The sequence below is a fragment of the Cupressus sempervirens genome, chromosome 9 (genome assembly GCF_028749045.1).
Source record: "Cupressus sempervirens isolate cs-2001-9-10 chromosome 9, ASM2874904v1, whole genome shotgun sequence".
Classification (NCBI taxonomy): Eukaryota; Viridiplantae; Streptophyta; class Pinopsida; order Cupressales; family Cupressaceae; genus Cupressus; species Cupressus sempervirens.
This window is the reverse complement of record NC_143126.1, coordinates 83,403,652-83,426,064: the sequence shown is the minus strand read 5'-3', so window position 1 is coordinate 83,426,064 and position 22,413 is coordinate 83,403,652.

Here is a 22,413-nt window from a genome sequence, read left to right as displayed (position 1 = left end):
TAGGGAAAACCCTCCAGCCCTAGTGACAATCTCCTCCATGATTTCAAATGCCATCCCATTATTTTTAACCTTCCTATCAATCCAAGAGTTGATGAATTGCATCGAGATGTGCTTGTCATTCTTTTCTATTCCTTCCATGAATGGCAGTAATCCTCCTTTCCATAGATAAATCCAAGTAGCCTCATTCTTTCTGATGTAATCCTCAACCTCCATTGTTTGAATGTGGTCACTAGAGCCCATTTCTTCAACAAGCTCAACCACCAATTTCTCAGAGTTTTCTAAAATCCCCTTATTATAGACCAAATTTTGGTAGCCATAGCAGATTAAATAAATTGCACCCAAGCTAAAATTGTTAAGGTAGCCAATCCCCATCATAAGGATGCAAGGTTTCCCAGAAATCGAAAAACCTCTCTTAGTGGCACATGTGATAAGTACCTTTTCTTCCTAAATTAACCGTCATCAACTGTAGTTGGAGTGGGGCTTAGTTAGAGTGCCCTTTTCATCCAACTTTGTTAGTTTTTTATATCTCAATAGATCCATGCCACTCATCCTTTTCCTGGAGTAATTAAGGCTCATAGTGAGAGGATCAGAAAAGAAAATCCGCATGCAATCTTGCCAAAATTTAACTTTATGAAAGAAAATTTGTTGGTTTGTCCACCCATGTAGATTCATAAAGGCATGCCACCTTTTGTAATGATTCATATGGTGTTGCGAGAAGAATTCTTGCATTCCATCATCACTTGAATTGATTATGGAGTTTGGCTGACATCCTCTCATTTGATTATTCGCATGACATTATGGCCAAATTTTGCCAACTCATCTGCCACTCCATTTCCTTTATGGTAAATGTGGTCCATGTGGATCTCTTGACACTTGTCCATTAACTTGCAAATTTCCTCTATTATCATTTTGATCTTCTAGCTGATCTGGCTCCCCCTCAAATTTCCTTTATTATCATCTTGATCTTCTAGCTAACTACTTTAATAATCAACATCAAATCCCACTCAATTGTCAATCTATTAATTTCTCTAGCTCTCGCGATGCTCATTCCCCACAAAAGAGCCAAGGATTCCAGTTCATTTCTTGAACACCCTCCACAGTTCCCAATATAAGAAACCACCAACTCCCCCATACTATTTTGGAAGATAGCCCTGGTTGAAGTGCTCCTAGCCATGACTGACCCATCAAAATTAAGTTTTATCCATGTTTTAGGAGGGGGGTGTCATCTCATTCTATGTCTGGCCATAGCTCTGGAGTTATCAAATAATGCCATCATCGAGCCTAAGGGCCAAGCTGATGCCCACTTCATAGCTAGTCTTCCCAGGGTGTTCAGTGGTAGTGAGAGGGGGCTTCCATTGCTAGATCCCATTACATTCCTTTAAGATTGTTATAACCTGTTGGACCGTTATTGAATTGGTAGTGCCTTTTTCCTTGAAGATTCTTTTATTTCGCTCCTTACAAATTTTCCACAAGACATCTGTGGGGATTCTTCTCCATAGGGTTTTGAGATATGGGTGATTCAATAGTCCATCCTAGTGAAAAAATTGATGTAAGTTCACTTTAGAATACCACTGGACCTCCCATAATGAAAGGATCCCCCTCCACACATCCAACGCAAAAAGGTAGTGGACAAGAAGGTGTTAGATAGATTCTACTTCTTTGTAACATAAGATACAATAGTTAGGTCACTGACACCCTCACATTTGAAGATTATCAATGGCGAGGATAGTCCCATGTAAGGTTTTCCACCAACTTTTTTTTATCTTTGATAGGATCAATTGGTGCAAAACCTTCCTCTAAACCCCCTTGGCCACATCACCCCATAGACAACAAAGATTAGCCAATTTCATTGTGAAGTCTCCCAATGGGGTAAGTCTCCAAACCAAAGAGTCATCAACTGGGGTGGAAGGAATCTAATAAATCTAAAGAATATTTTTTAGTTCCAGAGCAAGCCCCATCCTTGTAAACTCCTAATTATGAATTCTTTTCCATTGTCTATTAGAGGAGATATAGATTCATATCAGAGTACCATTATGTATAGTACAGACCTCTCACAAGGGTTGGAACCTAGTGTTCATGAGGGGGTCATCTTGAAGCCATTGGTCTTCCCATAAGTCAATGTTGTTTCCATCCCCCACAACCTAGTGAGTACCCATGATTATAATTTTCTAAGTGTGCACCACATTGTTTCAAATTTTAGAACCCTGTGGGCGAGCATGGGTCTAGAGGAAGTGATGGAATGAGTCACCTCCAAGATACTTGGACTTCACAATGTTACATCAACTAGTTAGGGATTTCATCAATCTCCAGCAAACCTTAGCTAGGAGAGCCTTATTGATGTGTCCTATCCTCCTAATATTCAAATGCCAAGGGCCTTAGGTCAAAAGACTTTTTCCAAGCTCACCAAGCTCAGAAGACTTTTTCCAAGCTCACCAAGTTCATCCTAGATTTCTCTCCAGAACTTGAGTATAAGAAATTTCTTTGGATTTATTCAAGAATGCATCTATATCTACTTGGGAGTTTAAAGATAGAGAGCTAATACATTGGAATGCCCTATAAAGAGGTAGAGAGAAGTTGGAGTTTCCCTACATTGCTCAGGATCTTTCCTTTCCATCCTGCTAGCTTTCTCTAAAAGTGTTCAACCAAGCCATTTCAGTACCGATTGGAGACTTCTTTAATTTTGAGTGGGAGGAAAAGATAGGTATCCAAAAGACTTTCCTCTTCACATTCCAATATTTTGGTCACCTTTTCTCTCACACTAGCATCTGTGTTGAAAAAATACACTTTGTTTTTCAATAGTTTATGCATTTTCCTAAAATCTTCTCATACTAATTTAGAATTTCTTTCCACTCCCTAGCTTCATGGACTATGATGCCAAATAAGGTGTCAAAAACAAATTGTTAGATAATCTATGGAGGTGCACAAGGATGCAAGTTTGACAACTTTTATTTTGCCAGAGTTAGTCATGGCCACTAAATTTATGCTTAGCACCTTTGCCACATTGATGAATAGGTGAAGTGATATGGGGTCACCTTGTCACAAGCTTTACGAGGAAGGAAAAACATCTTCGTGGGGCCCCATTAACAAGAACCAAAAACATGACAATGTTCACAGAGTTCTTGATAATTTAAATAAAGTTCTCATTGAATCCTTATTTAGTCAGGATATTATAAAGAAATTCCCTTCTGACCTTATCATAAGCCTTGGATATATCAAGTTTAAGGGCCATACCTGGGCTTCTGCTCCTTTACATAGAGTGAATTACCTCATGTGTGGTTATGACCACATCAAGAATCTGCTTCCCTGGCACAAAACCATTTTTGTGTGGTCCTATAAACCTATCAAATAGGGGGTTGATGGGGTTAACCATAATCTTGGTGAGGACTTTATAGATCATGTTGTAAACACTAATAGGTCTAAAATCTTCCAGAGGTCTAGGGTCATCCATCCTAGGTATTAGTACTATAACTATCTGGTTAAGTTCCTTCAATAGTTTGTGAGTTCTAATGAAGTCATTCACTACGTGAACCACATCATACTTAATAATATCCTTGAATTCCTAGAAAAAGGTCAAGGGAACCCATCAGGTCCTGGGGCTTTGTAATGATTCATATTGAACACTGCCTTTCTTATCTCCTCTTCCTTCACCTTACCAATCAAGGCCTCATTCATCTGGTTATTTAGCACCAGATTAACTAATGTTAACATACTTTCTTGCATGTTGTACTATTGATCTAAATGACTGGGGGGTTGTAGATTTCTTTGAAATAGTTATTGGCCCAATCTTCTATCTCCTCTACTTTTACTATCTCCTAACCATTATCATCAACCAAAAGGTTTATGATGTTCTTCTTTTTTCCCCTTGATGTTAATCTATGAAGAAGGTCATATTTTGGTCACCCTCCTCCAACCATTGAACCCTAGATCTATGCTCTAGGAGATTTCTTCCTAATTTAGAATGGTCTTCCACCTATCCCGACACTCCATCTCCTCCTACTGATGTTCAATTTTAGCATTATCTTGTGCCATACAATTTTGAAGAGATTTCAACTTCTTTTTAGTAGTCTTCTTTTCCTTGGAAATTTTTCCAATCAAAGATTTGCTCCATCCTCTAACCTCTTTATAGACTCTTTCAGGTTTCTTAGCAATACAGAACATAATTATTCCTTCAATTGGATTATTCCAGCACTACGCAATACAATCCTTTAACTCTAGGTGTGAGTACCACATGATTTCATACCTAAAGCACCTTTGTCTTGTAGTTTGATTATGTGTCCATGAGAAAACTAGCATAAAGTGGTCTAACATGGTCCTCGAATCCGCCTTTAAGGAGGTATGTTGGAGAATGTCCAAGCTGGCTAAGATGAGGACCTTGTCAAGCCTAACCTAGATAAGATTTTTACCCAATCTATTGTTAGACCAAGTGAAAGTAGTACGTTGGATTTCAATATCAATCAAGTCATTCCTCCTATGAAAGCCATCAAAGTCAAGCATACTTTTAGATAAATCCCCCAAGTCCCCCATTTTCTTTGAAGGGAAGAGGGTTGTTAAAGTCTCTCATACATAGTATGTTTTCAAATCTCATTGTATCAACCAATTTATTTTCCCTCTCTCAAATAGTTATCCTACCATTTCAAGTGTTGGGGGCATAAAAGTTGAAAAAATTCTAACTACTAGCTTGGGAGGTGAAACCCATCACCACAAAATGGGTATTAAGGAGGATCACAATGCCCACCACCTTGTTTAGGCTCCATAGCATTGCAATGCACCTGAAAGCACCATTTGTGGCACTATAAACAAATTTTGCACTTGGCCAAATGTAAGAAGCCACTCTAGAAGAAACCTGCACTATTATTTTCATTTACTGCAAAAGAATCATGTCAGTATCAAGTTCAATGATCTTTTGTTTAATTCCATGTTATTTCCTAGGAATATTAAGCCCTCTCACATTCCATGATATAGTCTTCTTCTCTTCTTTGGTTGAATTTCCTTCAGGGTTTTTTTTCTTTCCCCTATGCTATATCCTTTTATATTCACTTGTGACAAAGGTTCCTTATTAGAGGTCTCCCCACCCTCACTGTTGACCCAACATCAGCCCTATTTCCCCCTCTAGGCTTCCTCTTAGGGACTATCCATTCAACTTCATTAATTAGGTAGCCAAGACTTGCAACCTCAAAGAAAGGGGAGAGTATTTCCATAATACCTGAGAGTGAGACCACCAAGATTCCATTTGTGAGTAGTGATTTGTTCACCTTTCCAGGCATATGATGCAGGGAGCAATCATTTCAAACTCATCCTCCATCAATCAATTCAATTATCCTTCACCGGGTTGGGTCAGTTTCATGGAATGAGCTTCTACAATCGCCCCTCCTCATGCTCAACTATTACCCTTTTCTCATTTTTACCATTGATGATCTCCTCTATTGTCCCATCAACACCTTCCCTCATAGGGGTCTTAACCTTCTCCTTATCCTTACTGTGAGTTTCGTTTAGCTCCTAGAGTTCCTCCATGCTTTCTCCAAATGATCTTATTAGTTCTGTAGTCTTGTGGTTTTGTTTGGTTTGCCATTTTTGTAGTGTTCAGGCTTTCTACCACCACCACACTAGGTGAGGAAACCTTACTTTTTCCTTGAGTTACTCGCCCTTTTTGTATTCCACTATCAAATAGCCAAACATGTTGTACCATTGATAGAAGGATGCAACATTCTAATATATGATCAGTTGCAACCAAGTACCCCATTTAGATTTTAGTTCCACCATTGTTGGCAATGGTTTAATCATACCCACATTCACACAAAACATAACAAAGCCTAGTTTAGTCTTGGAGCTAGTCATTATATCCATATTAATGATATGTCCAAAAGAGTTTCCAATCCATCTAAACACTCGCTCATCCCAAAACTCCAAGGGGATTTTGGGTAATCTTATCCAAACCAGTCTAGATCTGTACTGGTCATTGTGGAAATAGAGACCGAACCCAATAGTTTCCACCTAGTGGAGCAGAATTTTCTCACCATATTGACCGTATGTCAGAATAAGACAAACTTTCCAACAAGACTCAAGGATAGACGCAAGGAAATCAAATCAACCACAGAGTCCAGAAGTGAGATCTGTGGTGCTGTAGCCCCTAAGGAAAATGTGGGTTCCTCTTTAGAGTCCAAAACAATCTTAGATCCAATGACAAACCTTAGCCAGTTTGACTTTTGGAACTCAGTCTCATCCACAACCATTGTGAAACCCTCTAGAGAGTGGGGACTTAAATAGGCACAATAATTAGGAACATCACATGGCTCTTTCAGGATAGGATTTACTACCAAATACAACACTTGGGCATTTTGGGACTTAGTGAACAAGACCAGTTCCAAATCTGGGCACACAAGTAAAGGTCCATAGGAGGGGTTAATGGTTGGGGGGAGGAGGGGGGATCCACCCCCCAATGAATGAGAAGGCATGAAATAGAGTTGCAGGACATAATGAGCAGGAAAGTTGTAGAGAAAAAAATTACTTTATATGTGTTCTTTTATGGTTTGTTATGATGTGATGTTGGTTAACTAATATTCATACTTTGAAATTCTTGATTTGATTAATATTGAACATGGTTTAGTTATACATTATTTGTATTATCTCAACTATACTAAGAATTGGTCTTTATTGAGATATATTTAATGAGAAATGATTTATGAGATGCATATACTTTTGATAAGTTTACACTTGCTTCATTATCACCATTTTGTTCTATAGTTCTCTAGGAGTAGGCATGGTAATGTCTATTTGATTGTCCAACACATAGGTAGGTTATAGTATCAATGTCTTTTTTGTTTAGAAATTTAAAAGTTTGTTAAAAAACTATTTTAGAGATAAGAGATATTATCCCATCTAGTAAGAAAGTCAAATTTGGAATTATAATTTTTTATGTGTAAAAGAATCTTGTTTTCCACATTTACCTTATGTTTCTTTCTATCTTCTACAATTTATAGAGTTAATGAAAAAAAATAACTTTTAGAAACTAAAATTCTATTGGTATTTTCTTATGATTGAAGAGTTATCAAAACTTAAAATATTGTTGCATAATACAAGATTAATTTTCGTTTGATTAAAATAAATTAGAGAATATAGAGATTTGTGTGTGTGGGTATAACTTGATTTTGTAGACTCATTTTTATATATTAAAAAGTGGGTGCATGGGGGCTAGTACAAAGACAAATAAAACTCAGTCGTAAGTCATTACCAAGAGACTAACCTACCCCCTTCCTTAATTATATTACAAAAATCCCAAACTTACATATTTCTATATCTAAAATTACTATAAAAATAAATAAATGGATTAACATATTTACATATAATCCTAGCCCAATTAAAAAATTTGGGCATAAGAAAAGTCCAACAAATTCTAACTAAAGCATTCTCATGGGTGCAACAGTAAACATGAAACATTAAAACAAAATAAATAAATGCAAGGAATCCATAGAGAGAGAAAGCAATCTTCATATCCTTAACATCGTTCAACTCCTCTTTACTAGCTTACAAAAGATGAAGGGTACTGACATAATGCATGAAATGAACTAAGAAAATTGCTACCTTATTACACTAATCCTCTAGATCCTTGTTCTTCTTTATTAAGACATTGGTAGTCTCCTCCAACTTGGGACAATCCTCTTTCACATGATGTTTTTAAGTTGCTTCTTGAAGCACGTGACTATCTCCCTTCTATTTTTCTCCCTCCATGTGGTCTTCCAATTTAGTGTTCACATTTTCTTTTAGTCCATAGATTCTGAGGTTCCATGTTTAGGCTCCTAATCGGGGAGGTGATCATCTCTTGATCCCTAGTCTCATCCCCCACCTTAGACTCTAGGGTATTTTCTTTAGTTTTAAAAGTGTCTGACATATGGGATGGCATAGGGATTTCCTGACCACCAACAGGAGTATTCTCAAATTTTTCTTCACTAGTCATCTTGTCATCATCATCTTCCCTATAATTTATCCTAGTAGTTTTCCTTTTGGATTAAGGCCATTTTTTCTACTTGATATTCTCAATAGAGTTTGACCTGATCAATCACTCCTAGCTAGGAGGGGCAATGGGATTCTTCTCTCATAGTCTCTTGCTAGTCCTATGAATTTTATTCTTACTCATAGCTCCAACACTATCCACCTAAAGAACCTCAATTTTTTCCATCTTAATCTTCTTCATTATGGAAGAGGGATCCTTATTTTCCATGGGATGACAAGAAGGAGAGTACTAGAAATATTTGGTGTGGATGGAGCAAGAATTTGTACTTAAGGATTAAGACCCTTATGAAATTTGAAGAGGCAAAATATTAGGGCTTGGTGGTAAATGGTATAGATCTTACTATCATCTCTTTTCTTACACACATTCTAAATGGAATCCTTTATGGAGTGTTATAATAGGTAGGGAAAAGATATAATCTCCTTTTTATAACTAATGAATGACAAAAAAAATGTGAACAAGGGTCGTCTTGAGCTTGCGGTCAATCTAAATAACAAAGGGAAAGATGGTGAGATTGTAGAAGGACCACATGAAGAATGTTAGCATCTCTAGAGCTTCAAAGAATACTGAATTTGAACTGATGTGATGGAGATACATGCGACCAAAGCTATTAACGAGATTGTCTAGGTTTAGGTTCTCTTCACCTTGTGTATTATTTTTTTATTTTAGTGTTCTTGTTGGTTTTGGTTAATCTTAGAGTTGGTTTTAATTTTTTTTGGTTGTTGGTATTAGAAAAATAGAACAACGGAAACAAAAATGGTAAAACAAGGAAATAATATGCTATTCCAACTTATTTTATTGAATAATAGATGTAAATTTATACAATAGCTTGACCCATCAAAATTCCTAAATGAATGCTAATTAGATAGACAATACGCACATAAACATGATAGCTAATTGAAACTTATGGACACCTAACTCAAATGCATATACACATAGAAATTAATTCAAACTAAAGCTCATTGACTCACACCTAAACTGAACTTGTGTTGCTAGCAACTCAAATAAGGTTGTCCACATGTGCAACAATCATTTATTTACTACTATTGCATCATTTTCTCCTGCATTTAGATGGTTAGTAGTGTTTTATTTTATTCTAGCAAAGTTTTACTTTTTGGTCACTTTGAATATCTTATGTAATTTTTACTTTACCTTTGTGAGGATCACCTAGATCCAATAACTTTTATGTGTTCCATTTTTTGTCACGGGAGATGGATTCATGTGAATCACTACTCATGAAACATCACTCAATTAGTTTGACTCAAAAAATACACAGTTAAATCTAGATAGTAATATAATAATTTGTACTTTTTGAACTGGGGGTTTGGGTTCCATCAAAACCCATTTTTACCTTAATTCAAAAAAAAACAAAATTTACTATTTTAAATGTATTCTAGAAGTTTTTCAAGAATTTCTACATGTTTAATAAATTTTGAGCTCAATAGATAAGGCAGTTGAACAAACCTCTACTATTGTAGTTTAATTCTATTGAACAAACCTCCACCCGAAAAAGATTTGTGTTAGATCATTCTAACAGATACATAGACACATCTAGCTAAAAAGTGAGTTCTCAAGAATTCTTTGAGTATGGGAGAAGACAAAGTGGTGAGAAATAGACATATCTGACCCTAAAATAGAAAGAAGTGAGAAAAAATAGAGATTCAAGTGCTAGATATTTCATGAAACTATTTTATCCTAACTTTTCCTCCAAATCTACCTAATTTTGCTTCCCCGTTGCTATTGATTGTAGGAAAAAATAGATATGGGGAAAGATTCTATTGGGGCATTACAATACTTAGTTCTTCACAAGAACTATTTTGGAGGAGTCATTTCTTGGGCTCTAAGTATTTTTTTTGATATATCAATGATTGATCTACCATGAAGAATGACATAATTGTTGGATAGAGTAGTGCTTCCAATTATGTAATACTTTTAAAGTGCTTTATAGTGAAATATTTTACTTTAGATATTTTATTTACTAGCATACATCCATCAAAAAAATTATTGTTTCATTGTGTGCAATGTTTACTCAAATTCTCCAAAATAAATGGAAATTATTTTGGAAATGAACCAAGCATGAAAAATTTATTAGGATTTTACCATGCATATTATAAGCTTCTATTCCATAAATTAAATAAATCCTAAAAAAATTAAAAAATTATTCACAAATTTGACCATCAATTCAAGATTTTTATTTTGTTTGAAAGAGGGATTCATATTATTTAAGATTCATTGAGTTATGACCATACTTAAAAGTTCATTTTTCTCTATCTTTTCATGTGGCCCTTTTCTTAGCATCAATCTTTCTCCTTCAAACTCATTCATAATTTACATTTGTAGAAAAGCTTAAGATGCCTTTGGAGATAGGGTGGCATTTGGAAAGTGATATTCCATTTGATCATAATATAGTGATCATTTATGACATTAAGACCATTCATAGTGATAAAATGTTAAAAATATACTTCAATCATTCACCTGCAATAGGGGTATGTCAATTGAAATTGAAGGTCTTGTGCTTGAGCTTGGGGAAGAAGAAGAAGCCATGAATGCCAGCTCTAACTGCATTGAACCAAATAAGATTGGGGACTACATCAAGGATAGTGAAGTGGCATGGGTGTATTTGAGGGAAGGAGGCCTCTTTCCCTTCATGGAATATATCGAAGGGTTTGCTGAGCATGTCTCCATGTAATTCATGGATGCATGGACTAACAAAAAGGTGACTATTAATGGGTTTATTTCAAAATTATAAAGGAACTCATTGTAAATGTGGGTGGCCTTTCTCTTGAAGGAAAGAGATGGCATAACCAATCCAGAGACTTGAATGAGGGGAGCCTATGGAAATGTTTCTACGCTAAGAAGGAACATGTGCTCATGTGTGGTGGATTTTCTAGAGAGGATCTCCTAGAACCCTGGGATGTTGTGTCCTATGCTATCATTTGATATATCACACTTGAGGATCATTTCTAGGCGCTTTAATATTACTACTTCCCCATTTTAACTCATTTTAGAAACCATGAATTAATCTCTATTTTGCATCTCATTTTGCATTCTATGGAAGATTATGTTTTAATTTTTGAAAGAAGGAAGAGGGGAAACCATTTTATGTCACTCACCAGGATTTATGATCAAGTTTTATAAGTTTCAACAAGCCCTAAATTCTCCCCTTCTTGTGAAACAGTTGGCCATCTTGACCCCTCAAGTCTCCATTAACCTGAGCCTTAGGTTGACCTTGAAAAAATCTGTTACAAAATCCCCTAGTACTAGGAAGGATACTAGTGTGATAGACTTATATACTAATACTATTAGGAGCAATAAAGTTACTAGGAGGTCAAGAAAGAGGCTAAAATGGAAAAAATTAGAACCCCATCCAAATAGGATGTGAGCTTTGAATCCACAAAGATGGAGACAAAATCCACCAAGAAGCTAAAAATTAAAAAGATGCATAGTGGCTTTGGAAGTAAAGATAATCCTAGCCCATCCCATATCTCTGATACTTGTGAAGATGACACTCCCTTGTACAAGAGTGTGGGTGGTGATATCCCTTTCCCTACGAAAAATACTAAGAAGGGTGGGGGGAAGAAAGAAGGTCCCCTAGGAGTAAGACAAGGATAATAACAAGATGGATAGGCTAGAGAAATCCATGCATGAGCTTGTTGATAACCAAGAGGTGTTGTATAGTAATTTTGAGACCCTTCTTGAGTATACCACTGAGGTAATGCATTTGGCAACCACTACTTTGTATCTTCTATAGGCCAGTAATGAGGAGAAGGCCACGGGAAAGGAAAATTAAGCCACTCACTTTCTCTATAGCTTCCTTGCAGATGACTAGTTCAAGACCATTCTAGACAAACTTGTGAAGGAGGAAGATAATGGGGCTAGTAAGAAGGACCTAGGAGATAAAGAGTGGAACTAGCCCTGTGCTGGTGTTTTATTTTTTCTTATGTTTTGATATTTTATAAACTTTGTGCCCAGTGGGGCTAGATTGTATTAGTTGAAACATTATCATAACCATAGTAGCACCCGTAATAGGTGATGCTACTATGTTTTTGTTTTAATTAGTTAGATTTTATGTACATATTTGTGAATACTAGAAATGATAAGGATCTTCATCGTTATTGTGAAGATAGGTTATTTTTCATGTTTAAAAAAGGTATAGGATGAACTTCTAATGAATGACTACTGACTAACCTCCAACCTATTGTACTATAGGGTCAGCCCCTCTTTTTGGCTATATTTAATATATCAACAACTATAAAAGTCATAGATTACTATTTGCACCTACGCTTATCTATAAAAGCACTACAATTTTTTTGTGTCAAGATTTTTTTAATATGTTTTTGATTAGATAAAATAGGTTTTGAAGGGTGCGTGAAACCCTATACAAGACTAAAGATTTTCAATGAGTGCATAGGCCAAAGGTACAACAAACAAATGTAGAACTGGTCACCCCTCTAACTAAGGGTAACCGAGGTGACAAAAAATCCTCTCACCAGCCATAAGAAAATATCCAACAAGGAGGTAGGGCTAGATACATCATGATTTTCCCTTTGAATTAGAGCCTCCCTTGCATGATCAAAGATTCATTTCTAAAGGAGGAGCAGATGGCCTAGTTTTCTTTCTTTTTATCGCAGTCCAACCATCCTCCACTTTGGTGTCCTAAGTAGTACAATCACTTGAAGAAACAGAATGCCTAGGGGGAACTAAGAAAACAAAAAACACCCTAGAAGAGCCTAAAGCCAACTAGCCGCCCATTGAACTAGGAGGAAAGTCTAGTACAGGGGCGGTGGCAAGAGGGCGAATAGGGTCCTGGTGCCCAATAGGACTAGGAGGAACATCTAGAATCGAGGTGGGAGAGGGAGTAGGAAGTACAACCTCTACCTTCAGTGAAGAAACATCAACAAAGGAAGCATCTATAGAAAAGGGTGGAAGAAAGGAGGGCTCCAACATAGAAGGAGAGTTGTTCGGGATAGTAGGCGAGGCAGCCACCTAAGAGTCAAGAGAAGAGTCACCATCCCCAATGGAAGGGGCTTTGAGAACAGTGTAGTGATTATCCGAAGCATTCTTCCACCAAGAAGGAGACTTTTTTGGTCTAGATTTTTTAGAGGAGCAATGAGCAACAAAGTGACTAGTCTTGTGGCACTTCCTACAATGAAAAGGGATTCCTTCATAATCAAGACATTGGACCCAAGATCCAATCGAAGAAACCAAACAAATCATCACTGGGAGACCCTTGGAGATGTCAACCTCAACTAGGATCTAAGCATAAGTGGTTTGATACACATTGGAAGAAGTAGAATCCACAAGCAAGAAATCCTCAAGGGCCTCCCCAATCACCTCTAGAACATAACCCACCGAAAGGTGAAGGGGAAGAATTGACAATCTTACCCACATAGGGACCTTGTTAAAGGACTTCGTTGATGGGTAAAAATCCTTGAACCAGGGTTTAGCCATCTAGAGAAATTTCTCATCCCAAGAAAAACCTCAACAAAGAATAGCATTTCTATCTTCAGTCGAATCAAACTTCATAATGAAAAAACCCCTAGCAACAAGGTAAATTTGACCTATACCTAAAATAAAGGGTTTTCATACATGACCAATCCATGCATGCAAGTCCAATAGTGAGGTCCAGAAACCCTTGAAGTGGAAAATAGCAGCCAAAGAGGAGAAATCTTCCAACTATTCAGAAATATCCTCAACAATGGTCGGTTCTAACTCTAGAATCAACGAGTTGCCAACAAAAACTGGTCCAGAATCCCTGGGCCCCAACCATGCATTCAGACCCCCAAAGTCACCCTGGGAACCTGACCTCACATTCAGACCACCTAAATTAGCCTTTTAGGTAGCAACATCTGCATAAGATAAGGTGGATCTACGAGCCTCAGCTGTCGACCCAGCAGGAACAACCAGAGGAGACATTAGGGCACTGTTGTGTAACCCAAAAACTGGGGCAAAAGGCTTTAACAAAGTAGATGTGATTGGGCTAGGTCCAGGATTAGGCAAAGGCCCGTGTAGAGGCAACATGGGCATAACTGGCCCATCCACATTCTGCGCAGGTGACAACAACGACATGAGTGGGAACTTCAACGATGTGGGTGGGAGCTTCATTTTGAAAAAATCCATAATGTAATGTAATCTATGATTTTTTTAATATGTTTATATTACTTATTTACTTTGATTTACTTCAATTTTAGACATGTTGCAGATTTTCCATCGAAGTGATATTTCTATAGAAAACCCACCACATTAAAGACATGAATTTTGGTGCTTGCACACCTTGTATTCTTTTGGTTTCCACAAGATTAGAGTGTTGAGTAATTTTTGGTATAATATTTATATGTATATGGTTGTTATATCTATTGAATGCAAATCTTGACATGGAGTGATAGTCTAATTTTGATTTCATAAATTTTGTTTCAACTTAAAGAAATCTTAGTATTCTATGAAATGTGTGTCAAAATAGTTCTTGAAGACATAAGCATGTAAATAATTTATTCTTCTATGAATCACAACTAATAGAAAATTATACATTTGTCTATGTGCTAGGAGAAGTATGGAATCTGAATTATTGTAGCTAAAGCTATATTATACATTTCCTTAAATATGTTGGTTATTATTTTAATCTCTATCTACCACATTTATGATTAGTTCTACTTATACATATGTAGAAAGTAGTTAGTCTCATAATTACATTATATTCCTTATGATCTCATGTGTTGATGTCTAAGGCCAAATAGAATGAGAAAAAAGAATGAGAGCATTTCTCATTTTGTTCCTTTAATTTAATTTATGTTATATATTTTTTGTATTTTTTTATACTTCCAAGCCCCATGTACCTAAATTAGGAACATTTACAATATAGTTCCTATAGCTGTTAGGATGAAAATCCCTAGTACTATAATTAGTCTAAATGATTATCTATCATGGATGGTTTTTTTCTTTGTATCTATAGGACCTGATTTAATAGTAGGTTGTTGGTCTATTGCTATATTTTTAATATTAACTACGGGTGTATAGTCTCCTGACGGTGGGTCTGTGAGTTGTGCTTCTAATACTAGTGACTTTTTCACTAAGTTTGTTTGTTCTGTGATAGTCAACCATATTTTGACTCTTTTCTAATATCAAAAACACATTCACTCTAATTTAATAGTTTGGAATTCCTATGCCTCTCAAGAAGGGTCAATAAACTCTTAATTTCAAGATGAGCCTTGGGGGAGCTAATCACTTTGTGGAAAAATAAAAAAAGTGTGACTAAGTCGCACTTCCATATCAAGATTTATAGATGGACATGCACTTGATGGTTTGGGAGTCAAGGGTATGTAGATGGACAATTTTCTGATGAAATCCTGGTACCTTTATGCTCTTATACATGATGCATATTGTTTATTCATGATGCATTGTGCATGTGACAAGTTTGTTGACATCCTTATTTGGTTACTGTCATTTATTCATTGTATTTTGATAGACTTGTATGTTTTTACATTATGGTTGACTTCTTGTTATATTGTATTTTCTAACTTAACCCTTTCTTATCATTCAATAGTTTGGTGGGATCATTATACTTATATTTTTTAATGAAATCAATTTCTAAGTTGACTAGTTTCAGCACTGCATCGACTTTGACTTATGTGTTCGACTATGTGAAAGTTTAGCTCTATTCTTATGTGACATATTTGTAGTAAACTCAACCTTTAAAGTGACTCATGTGTAAAACGCATGCAATGGGAAGGCATGTGTGCAACAAATCTCAACTACTAATTGCTGAGGGTGAGGTGAATGACAAGAGAATGGAGTCTTTTGCAAGGCAAAATCAAATCTTGGCTTGTCATGGGTGGGTCCTACTATCAAGGTAAAGTTGGGGGAAAAGGTTTTGATCCACTTTCAAGGCAAAGGCACTTTTACTTTTAAAATAAAATCAATATAAAGGTGACATTTTATATGGATTAAGTAGTCATATTGTATTTCTCATAGATATAATTTTGCTAAGGTGGAGATGCTAAAGGTGTTGATCTTTATTACATAAATTAAATTTGAGAGAATCAAATAAGGTGAACTATTATTATTTTAAAATATATATTTCATGTTATGAGAGTTTTTTTAAGAATAGATCTTTGTTATTTTTTAGGCATTATATTTATTGTTGGTGATGTTCTCTCTTGAACATTTATTTTATTTTTGATGGTTTATGAAATTTCATACAAGAAAAAAAAAGTTAATGTTAGCTATCGTAAAGGAAATTTTCAAGAAACTCTTTTACAATGAAGAATATGTTTGTACTGAGACTATATAATGTTAACAAAATTCTAGAGTGTTAAACTAGTTTTCGTTGCACATGGAAACAATGATTTGTTTGAAAAAAAAAAAAAAAAAGAAAAGGAAAAAGAAAACTACAACTTATCATAGGTTAAAGTGGAATTTAATACTTCATTAAAAGGATGAAACAAGTTGTGTTTAAATATTTTTTTAGATGATATATGATAGTTGTATGTACACTATTTATTCAAATTTCTCAAAATAAATGGTAATTATTTTGAAAATGAACCAAGCATGAAAACTTTATTACGATTTAACCATGCATATTATACGTTCCTATTATTAAATTAATCTTAAACATATCAACAAATTATTCACAAAGTTGACCATCAATTCAAGACTTGTTGTTTGTTTGGAAGAGGGATTCATATGATTTAAGCTTCATCCAGTCAGACCATACTTTATGTTCATTTTTCTTTGTCTTCTATATGATTTTATGTGACCTTTTTCTTCTTAGCATCAATCTCTCTCCTTCAAGCTAATTCACAATTTACTTTTGTGGAAAAACTTAAGATATGAATGATTTAAAGAGAATCTATAGATTATTTACATATTTCACTAATATGAATAAAATACTTATAATTCTGCTATTTTAATCTTTCGTGCAACTTAGAGAGAACCATTTTGAAATTTCAAAGGATTCGACCATTCCACCCTCGACAATGGTTGAATTAAATAAAGACTAGAAAAAGATGAATATAGATTTTAGGATTCTAGAACGTGCATGTAGATTTCTTTGAATGAGTCTAGATTTGACTATTTTACGTCATTTTGAATTGTTTGCATACGAAACATATTTATTATTTGTCCCATCTACTTGGAATCATCTTCTCTGGTGTGAAAAAGATGAAGAGTCCATGCTATCAAATAGGAGCCAATTGCATAATAGACGAATTTCTATGCAGCATGACAATGCCTTTTAATGACTTTACCAAAATATATTTGTTTTTAATTTGAATCAATTATAAACACTAAGTTGCGCAATACGTCAATATTCGATGAATATTAAAACGATAATATTATTACCATAATCTTTCGCCGTAGGTAGAGAGCATCATTGCGGAAATTCAATAGACCCATCCATTTCCCCCTCATGCAATGGTCGAATTCCTGCTAATGCTAAATATTTATTAACTAGAAGTGATGAAAAATATGAACAAAGCAGAGGAAAGAGAAATCAAGGTAGAAATCATAAGAAATATGAGAAATCCAAAATGGGCTCTACTGAGCACAGGCCCAGTGTATTAATTTATAGAGAAATATATAGTAAATGCTATCTTGACTATGGCATAAATTAACTACAATATTAATGAGACTAGCTGAAATGGACGGCTTAGTTAGTGCTTGGCTGGCTGCATGTGGAAAATGAGTAACGTTGTGAACATGCGTTCCGGAACATGCCGAATAATTAATTTATTCTAACAAGAAGCAACTATTTGGAAATCTTGACATGCTCATAATGTTAAATGTGAATTCAGTAGAAGTAGACCAAATTATAATATACTTGGTTATTAAAAATTATTTCTTCGCGTTACCAGTACGATCTGTTGATGCTCAACATAACTATTTATGCGCTTTTAAGAGGGTCGATCGCATCGCATTGTTTAGGGTGAGGGAATTAGCGCAATGGAGGAAAAGGTATCGGGATACTTCTGGACAGACGTTTAGAACCTGGTATTCGCGTCCATTACAATTGTCTACTTTACGTGTGTAATAGCATTCGATCTATTGGGGGCCTACAGAAAGGGGACATACTGGATCCCGGGGAAATATCTGGTTCTGAGCGCGCTCACGATTCAGGCCCTGTCATACTTGGACTTGGCGTCTGTGAGCCTCTCGGACAACCCCAACATATGGGGCATGTCATTGTTGCTTGGCAATCATCTCCTGATTGACAACGGAAGGCTCATAATATGCGTGTTCATGGGCTATATTATACCAGGAATGGCCGCGTCTGGGTCTAGGGAGCAGTGGGGAGATGTTCTCGCCTTGGCCATCAGTTTATTCAGTAACATCGCCTCCGAGCTCTACTTCCTATACAAGGCCGAATACCTCTTCAACAACATCCGCGACAATTTCTCAGACTACCAATTCGACTACAGCTTTGAATATGATGTCCTCAGCCGTTTTCAGAAACAGCCATTGATTCTACGTTGGTACAAGGCATCCAGCCTGGCTACAGTAGTAGCTGTTGTACTTCTCCTCTTCCTTTTCGTCTCTGTCATTCCAACAGGCAGCACCATCCAAGAGATTCTCTCTCAGAAGATAGCGGGGGTCCTAATTAACGTCACGACTGAAGGAAGAAGTTTGAACAAATCAAGAAAAGATCAGGAGGGGCTGAAAGAGTTCGAGGAGAAGGTGTTCAAATCGTGGGTCTTGGCTCACGTTTGTCGTCCTGATTATGTCATCGCCAGGTCCGTGATGAGTTCAGCGGCGGCCATGGTGGTCACACTTCGTATTGGGTTTTCCATTGGCAAATTAATATTCCTCAGATATAAGTATGTGGTCAAGTATCACGATGGTCTCGACAAATTACGGATGCTTGTTTTGGTGATCCAGTTTCTCTTCATTGCTGTTGGATGGCTTGCCATCTGTTGGAGAGCGGCTACGGCCGTTCTCTACTTCCCAAAATCAAATCGTGGGATATTGAGAAACATTTTTCGCGTGGACAATCTCTGGAAAAGGCGCGTCATGGGGCAGAGATATCGGTGGCAATGCCAAATTGCCGACCTCAAACAAGAGAAAGAGAATGATTTTACATCTGAGGAACTCCACCTGGATCCTCAAATATGGTTGTTGATTGTAGCTGAGAAGTGTCTTCCCTATGCTCTCACAAAACTGCAGTGGCTTGTGGTGTTCTTCGCCAATGTTTGCTGGTTTATCTCATCGGTTGTCGTCGGGAACCGGCTGCTTCGGTGGTTGTTCGTCCGCAATGATTGTGCAAAAGATCTTGATAAATACGATGATCTTTTGCAGCGGGTGACAATGCCGGAAGAAAAAGAACACCAATTACGAATAGCCAGCCGGAAAGCCATTAAATAGACAGAGGAGCTCATGGAAAAGGGAACAGAGGCAGGCGTACGCTGCAGAGAATTGATAGACTTTATCAAAGATCAAAATGTAAGTGAACCAAAATTCGAAGCACTGGAAACAGCGGAAGATTCTTTATCCAGTCTGGACAAAATGTGCTGGATGATGAAGGCCGTCTGTTGTTACGAAATCATAGTGGAAGTGCTCCCTGAGCGTAAAGAGAGAGACGAGAAGTTGCTCGGTCAGGCAGCAGATATCGTGAATTTCTTAGACAGGGCAGACGTCGAACTTGATGAAATGGTCCTTCTCGACACCCTGGGCAGAGCGGCAGACGCAGAGTTCCAACGGGCAAAAGGAGCGATTCCCCTAGGCCAGAAAGTTGAGTCGCTTAGTGAGGCAAAGCAACGGATAGACACACTTGTGGAAAGGCACAAGAGGCTTTTGGAAGAGGACAGCTCAGTGCTAGTTGATGACGGTGCCATGGACGTGACGAAAATAGCATACAGCTACAGCGTCTACAAAGTGGGCAAATACCTACTGCAAACCATTGACAACATTGTAGAAGATGATTTGGAGAAGATGGATAAGGATACAAACGACGCATTTAGCAATCTTATTGGTTATTGCGTTTTGCAACTGAAACCTCTGCCGGAGAAGAAATGCGTCGATTGGGCGAGGGAGTTTGACGAGCATATGTTAAAGAAGGCAGTTTACATTGCAGGGAAGGTGAAGGTTGTATTGGAACAGTCAAATGTCCACCTCCAAAGCGCTGATGCCACACTTGCACCCTAGAAGTTTTATTTTCCCTATCTTGGCTCTTTACTAGTTCTTTTATTACTTGGCTCATGAAACATAGGTCAGTGAGTTTGACTCAAAAATCACATAGTTAAATTCTGATAGGAATATCACAATTTGACTTGCTGTAGAAATTATCTCCTACTTAACATAGAAATTGGTACCATTAGTCAATAGTTTAAGTTATTCCGGACTTTCTTATTTTTGCATGATGAACGCATAGAGGATATATATATGCCTATAGCTTCTAATGTTTAAGTGTATCTATTGGAAGTCTTGGTTTTATCCAATAATATGCAACAACATGTTGCTGATAGAAGCATGCAATTTTTTATCGAATGTCAACTTCTAATTGTTGTCATTTCTTAGTCGGTGCAAGGGTTTAGCCAATCGATTGTTAGTTAAAATAATTTAATAATGATAATTTTTAACTTACATTTCCTCTTGAGTTTATGAATCATTTGCAAATTTCAATAATATGAATAATTTTGTTGTGTCTACATTTTCTTTTTATTAATGAAAGCCCTAAGCATATATACAATTGAAATCATTCATCAATGTCTTCAGCATTAAGAATCTAAAATAATCATTAACGTTTAATACTTTTAATTTATTCAAAAATAAAATAGCTACTAGCCAAAAGTTGCAGCTACTAGCTACCTCATGATGCTCGAAAATTTGTCACATGCCTAAAAACTGTTTGAGACTGATCTGAAAACTGTTGGATACCCAAAATAAACTCTGTGACAATTAAAATGTTAAAAATAGTCAGTGGAGTTGCCATTATCATTCATTTGTAAGCTGTCATCATCTTTCATTTGTAAGCTGACAGAGTGTTCTATGGAGTTGTAGTCATTAGCGACATCAATCTTCATTAAACAAACAAAATGTAGAACTTAAAAAGCTCTGACTTTGTTACCCATATCCATCAAAATCTCTTCCTGCATTATTACATTCTGCAACTGAAACTTCTGCTGGAGAAGAAATGCATTGATTGGGCGAGGGAGTTTGATGAGCATATGTTAAGGAAGGCAGTTTATATTGTAGGGAAGGAAGGTTGTATTGGAACAGTCAAATGTCCGCCTCTAAAGCGCTGATGCCACACTTGCACCCTAGAAGTTTTATTTTCCCTATATTGGCTCTTTACTAGTTCTTTTAGGAGGATAGAAATTGGTACCATTAGTCAATAGTTTCAGTTATTTTGGGCTTTCTTTTGTTTTCATGATGAACACATAGATGATATCTATATGCCTAGTTTCTAATGTTTAAGTCTATCTATTGGATGTCTTGGTTTTATCCAATAATATGCAACAACATGTTGTTGATAGAAGCATGCAGTTTTTTATCGAATGTGTTGGTAGTGGCTGTATTAATTTTTATGTTGACCACCCACCGTCCTGCTCACACTCTACCCATCCACAATAAATAATAGACAATGAGCCATCTCAGCCGCTCCATCCACAACATAGCCGCCCATATTTAATTATATGTAATATTATAATATATTATAACATGTGTAATATGTCTGGTTTGTATTCTAGAGAGTTCTCAGACCTCTATAAAAAGAGGCTTAATGTAATGTATTTCAGCAAGGTAGTGAGGCAATGAAATAAGTTTTATTTCTACATATTTGTTTATCTTTGCCTTCAAATTGGTATCAGAGTATGAAGAGCTTGGCTTAAGAGGAAACTAATTATTTGTTGATATGTATAACTACTATAGTAGTGAATGGAGCTTCTAATATTTTCTTTCTTACAGATCATAAGCTTCTAAAGTCAGAGATTAGTGGCTGCAAAGATCTAGAGAAGGAAAGATGCCAGTTTAATGTTTCAGAGAAGGTATGAGCTGATTTCATGGAGCAAAGTCTAATGAGCAAAAAATTGTTAAAAGGGAAAAATAAGTATTGTAATGTTGTTTGCTTATGCTATATGTCTTTGGCTTAGACTTGTTTGATCGATTTGCTTTGTAAAGAAAAGTTTAAAATTGTAAGGTGCAGTTGTAATTGTGTGTATTAATATGGCTTCAGGAAGTAGTATAGCTCAACCACAAATTCCAATATTTTCTGGTAAAATTTATGAATTTTGAGCTATAAAAATGAAAACATTATTTTGTTCTCAAGGCATATGGGATCTTATTGAAAATGGTTTTAATGAACCACAAGATGAGTCGGCATTAACACAAGATGAAAAGGATAAATTACAAGATAACAGGAAAAAGGATGCTAAAACGTTCTTTCTAATTCAACAGTCTTTAGATGAATCAATTTTCCCTAA